This window comes from Megalops cyprinoides, chromosome 1, assembly GCF_013368585.1.
Source record: "Megalops cyprinoides isolate fMegCyp1 chromosome 1, fMegCyp1.pri, whole genome shotgun sequence".
Taxonomy (NCBI): Eukaryota; Metazoa; Chordata; class Actinopteri; order Elopiformes; family Megalopidae; genus Megalops; species Megalops cyprinoides.
In genome coordinates, this window is record NC_050583.1 from 49,348,396 (window position 1) to 49,354,547 (window position 6,152).

The following is a 6,152-nucleotide window of genomic DNA, read 5'->3' on the forward strand; positions in this document are numbered from 1 at the left end:
ATACCATTTTTTGTCCCTAAATACAGAAAATGAAAGTGTCTCACAGATGAGGCCTTGTATGGGGTCTTGGCAGACACCACTAGCACTGTTGTCAGTTCAGTGGAGGAGTAAGTGCTAGGCTCCAGCTGTTCCAGGCTAAAGGGTTATCACAAACTGTATAACAGACAGCTATCCACAGTGAATCTACAGCCCATTTTCCCCACACAATCTAAATGGGCACAAAGACACAGCGAGACAGGCCTAAGCCTGCTTTCAGTCAGGCCAAAATAGAGGTCCAGAGAGAAAAAAGTGAACACCATATATATATATATATATATGTGTGTGTATATATATATATATATATATATATATATATATATATATATATATATATATATATTCTCCTTAAGCACAGTTACCACATAAATTTGTGAATGTAGCCTCAAGTCACTGAGACCCCTTGTGTGACTAATAACAAAGACAATGCCTATATATTTGTCTTTATCCATGTTATGGATATAAGATAAGATAGGATAGTACCTTACGAACCCAAAAAGGAAAATTTCTTTGCCAACAGTCAAGCATGTGTGGAAAACAGAAGTGCACAGCATAAAACAATAGGGCAATAAAAAAATGCAACCGCTCCATTAAAATAACATGTTGCAAAATTTCAGCAATTGAGCTTATTGCACTTACATATAGTATAAGTGATTGCACTGAGAGGGATCATATGGTGATCCTCCCATGACAGAAGTGGGAGGAGTTAAGTAGTTTTATTGCTACTGGTAGAAAGGTAGAAATGATCGCCTGTGATGCTCCGTGGAGCACTTGGAGGGATATGCTTATGTCAGTCCTAATCCAATCAGATATATATATTTTCCATGGCTTCATATGGATGAATATATGATGTCCAAAGGTTGCTCTTTATTGTCATGGTTGGCTGAAGTCACATGAAGCTTGGCTACTCACTCTGAGGATGCAGTTTTGAGGGGAATACATTTTGCAGTAGATTCCTGCTTTTTGTCTGCATTTTGATGGCCTTGGCTGTGAATAATCAGCTATCAGCTTAGTGGTTTGGCTTTAATTAAAGAACAAACCAGAGAATTAGTCACTGTGTTATTTCACAAAACTCCACAGGGTATTACATCATATGAGCTTTGATAAATTGAAAGGTGGACATATATTTTGTCAGATTTAAAAGAATTTGAATATTTAAAAAATGAAAACATGAATAAAAAGTATGAATGTTTTTAAAAAAAATGAAAAAAAAATTAATCCACTTTTTTCTGATTTGGGCAATCTGAAAAGAGTTTTCAAGGACTTGGGACTCAATGACTTGGGATATTTGGCCATGTTCTTCAGGTTATTTCATGAGTTAGCAATATAAAAATATGTTCAAGTATTGGTTCAATACATGGGGAGGGACATGGGCGAAAATGGAAAACCATTAATGTCGGTAATTATACGCCCATAACTGTTCATTACACCCCGAGAGAAAGAAAATAAATCATTAGGAAGTCTGTGTATCTGTGTCTGGGACCTGGAGGAGTCGGCGGTGGGCAAAGTGCGAATGGTGCGGCGTCACATGATCAACAAACCCTAACCCCGTGTTTCCCACCCCTGCTCCTGGAGGCACACTGTCCTGCATATCTTCTATGTATCCTTCCTGCTTGACTAAATCAGGTGTGCTCAGCTAATCAAAAGTGCCACTGATGAGTTCAGTCAGGTAGGTAGAGCAGGGATAGATAGAAGATATGCAGGACGGTGTGCCTTCAGGAGCAGGGTTGGGAAACGCTGCCCTAACCGATCCGGAATGGCTGCTGTTCAGAACTTTACCTGCAGAGGGCAGAACAGAGTAGTTACACTGCAGAGCCTTTTCCATCAAGTTATTCATGAAAGGGGTGCTTAATCTGAACGTTTTCGGTGAATATCCAGCGGTGTGAATGGATAACACGTGGATTGCACAGTGAGCTGTGCTAGTTGGGATCTGGTCGCCTGCCGAGTCAGGGAATATTAGTAACACACGCGGCCACAAGTGGGTGGAAATACTGCCGTAGCCCATTTAAAAACAGCAGGCTCTGCAAATACCGGGTTGCCCTAAGGGGTTGGGCTGGATGATGTATATCTTTTTTCCGCGATAAACAGCACATCTCTCACCAGCAAGGAGTGGTTAAAAAGAGCTCAGCACAGAAAAGACGATTCTCTCATTCCGCGCAGGAGGGTGTTGTACGCGTCATGTTGCGTTACCATCTTCCCATCTCCTCAAATCCAGGGCGTGCTGGTTGAGGGGCCGGACGAGTTTGGACCTCCTCTCTTCCAGGTGCGATTCCTCGCGAATGACATACGTCTTCTGCAGGTACTCCCTGTAACCACAGGAGGACACTGCACTCATATTCTCAGATGTACTGACCAGCCTCGTCATCATTAGGTCAAAGTACAGTAATAAGACGCCATGTAAATAATTACTATTACGTAAACGGCAATAAACCCTCCGTGTACGCTCTTACATTGATTGTTTCAGCCCCATTTCCATTGGTTGATTGCCCGTAACAAGGAGTCATCCGACAAAGAAACAAAGTCAGACAGGCCCAGACTGAATTATGTAAACCAGCCTTAATTTAACTTGTAGACGTTCGCATCATGCTGGGACAGCCACCGCAACATCCTGTTTCTCAATAACTTGTTAACGCTTTGGTTACAGACGCCGTGAGGCACCCACGTACAAACCAACGCAGAGAGAGGCCAAAGTCATTTAGGTGGACGGCACTGGGCAATAAAGTTTAGCCTCCTGCAAATGTGAAAACTAGCAGCAGAATTAAGAAAAAAAACACATGCATCCATTTTCGCTCGTCACTGATGACTGCAACGTGTCTAATCACCAGCACATTTCTCCTGCTGTGTGAGGAAGAGAGGGGTGAATTTTCGCACCAGCGACAAGTTTGCAGCTTCAGCACAGAACAGCATTATAGCCGTGTGAAGGGGAAATTGAGCAATTATTTCCACTTTATATGTCAAAACATTCAACGTAAATCAAGATTTTTGTTCTTTAATTCTGATTTTATTTTAACTTTAGTGTTAATGTTTGTAACATACAAGGTTAAAGTAAATTTAATCAATTTTGTTCCACCCCCTCATATATCCATAACATCCTTCCACACCGGTGTGCCCAAATGGTCATATTTCATTTATCGTGAATAACTTTAGAAAAATGTTTGGTTCTTTATTTTTAAAATTAGTCATGGGATCTTTAAGGTCATCCCTGCTAACCAGACTCTAATTATCAGCTTCCCTGCAGCAACTTCCCAGCAATGGCTCACCCTACAGAAGACCCAGACATTGATGACATCACTCACAATTCCAAGGAACTGAGGAGGAAGGCAGTCATGGGCCTCCTTTGAAAAATGTGATGATTCACACCACACAGGGATGATGAACTGGAAATGTATAAAACTATATTCCTCTGTGTGATTTACCAGAATCCTGTCACAAGTCGCTTGCGGTGCACCCTGGGTATTAGGAACAATTAGGACACAACCAAACCAGTCAAAATTTAAGTATGTGTGAGATTTTCATCTCTCGCTGACGACAACGTAGTGTCTTGGTGCCTGACATGTCATTAGGGGACATAGGGGAGCAGTGTGATGGGGAACCCTGATGATCAAAACCACCATACCCCCGCAGGAGGCAGGCCTCGTTCCCCTTTGTCTCCATGCCCTTCCCCTCCGCCCGGCCGTGGAGTTGTCAGGCAGTAGGGGCAGGAAGGAGGACGTGGGTCTGGGATGATGTGGGAACCCTGGAGGTACCCTCACTACCCCATTGTCATGGGACTTCGAGAGGGTACAGCGCACGAAAAGAGATGCCCAACAAGTCAGCTATGCCTTCAAGCCTCTCCTCCTCTTTTCAGCTGAGGTGTTACTAGCCATGTCCAAAATTCAGCAACTAAATGTTGTTCTCCCTGCCTTTTAAAGTGCACTATGGGCATCAGTACTATCACTCTATAGATCAACACTATCCCCCATGCTGTTTAAAGTGAACACAGGGCTTTAACAGAGGAACCCAGTTGGCCAAATGCTGCCCCCTGCTGTTCTAGGGCACACTGTGCACTAACAAATATTTGGTTCAGATCAGTCACAGCAGATGTCTGTGAACTTTTTTGCCTCATGAAAAAGATGAGAGCCAGGATAACAAAGATAAGATAATATGACTACCTTTTTAGCAGTAGGCTAATCCCTGTAATGTTATTTTTCAAGTGAAGTCGATATTCTGGTGTAAATGAACTCAATATGTTACGATTATAGCGAAAGAAACGTCGATTCTTTTCCGGCATTTCTTTTTACCTAGACAGGGGAAGGGGAGATTTAAAAAAATCTCCAGTGGTTTGGTGCAAAATAAAATCTATTTGTGACTTAAATGGCAAAGCCTATGTTCCTATTTTACTAGATATTTATCTTAGAAAGAGACAGGGAGGACCTGAGGTCAGAAGATCCACCCCCCGAACTCCGCCCCCACCCAGGAAGGGAAAGGTTTACAGAAGTGCTTTTTTTAGAATCATCTCAGATATTGGGCTCACGTGACTTCTAATCCTTTGCTGTGAAACAAACACTCAGCTCACACATTCACAGACAAACCCAAAAGAGCTGTGAGATCCCACACCCCCTGCCTCTGCTGCTGGCGTGATGAGTTTTCCTTTTGGCTGCCCAGGTTCCCCATGCAGAGACAATGGTGCCGAGCACCACAGAGCTTCACCTCGCCTTTGGTTCCCGGCACCTGCTGTGACCAAACTGGGCAATCGCAGGCAGCTACAAGTGTACAACTCGCCAGCAAACGACATCAAACTGGTAACAGATGACTGACACCTCACACACACAGAAACACACGCACAGACGCACATATTGTCATGCATGCTTTTACTTCTTTACCCAAACATATGATGGGGGGCATTTAAAAGGAAGAGCAAATAAGGTCTGAATAGAATTAAAAGGAAACCAAGGTTTTTTGAGCCAAAATGACAGGAACAGGCATGTGCTGCCACTGAAAACACCATATTAAAGCATTGACTTTTTACAGAAAGGGCGAGGAAGAAGGAGAGGAGTATCCTGGCCATCCTCGCTCCCATCCTCTCTTTAGCAACTTTGAGCCTTTGAACTCTGGGAGGTGCTATAGAGTCCCTCTGGCAAATAAAAATGTATTTAAGAAGTCCTTCATTCCAAGTGCCATCAATATTCTTAACTCTACAAGTGACTGATAAGATTCAAGCCACAGACATTGGCATGACCTGTTTTTTTTTATTAATTAATTTATTTATTTTGTGCAATGTGTGCTTGTCTACGTGTTTGTTTTATTAACTGCCTGTCTGTTTCTTATGTTGTTGTTCTTGTGTTTTGGTGAGCTGAAGACAAATTTCCACCCTGGTGGACAATAAAGATATATTCTACTCTATTCTATTCTATTAACATGGTTTTTTTTCCCTACAGAGAGCCTTTTGCATTGGTTCATACATGGCGATGATTGATTGACAGTATGCTTTGCCCATTAAAAGGCTCATTTCCTGAGAAGCCTCCTTCCTCGTCCGGAGTGGAAAAAACTAATCAAACCCGACAGACGAGCACACCTGAGTACAGGTAATACGTGCCTCAGCATGAAGACAGCAAAGAGGAGGAGCTGTCTGAGGCAGCGTTACAAACATCACACAGGTGACCTTTGCCTTCTAGAAATCCCCATGTATAGCAAGATCCGCAAATACTGTATAGCACCGGTAATAAAGACCTTTCCACAAAAGAGACTTGCTCCCTATAGAAAATATTTCTTGTACAAAAAAAAAATAATGTAATGACTCAGGAAACTTGCAATACATTTATGTGATCAATATAAATGGGGTGGCAGGATAGCATAGTGGTTAAGGAGCAGGACACTAAATGGATTGCACTGTAAAAAAAAATGTAACTGATGTAAGCCGCTCTGGATAAGAGCATCTGCTAAATGCCAATAAAGGAATGTGTATATATATATACATATATAATCACATAACAATGAACTATGAACACAAGTAACCAGTAAAAGTAGTGCTAGAGAGCGCTGATTTCTGTGGTGACTCTGAGCTCAGAGGACAAAGCTGGGAACAGGGAGAGCTGCCTGGCATGAATACTCAAAACCACTGAATTGACATACTGCGA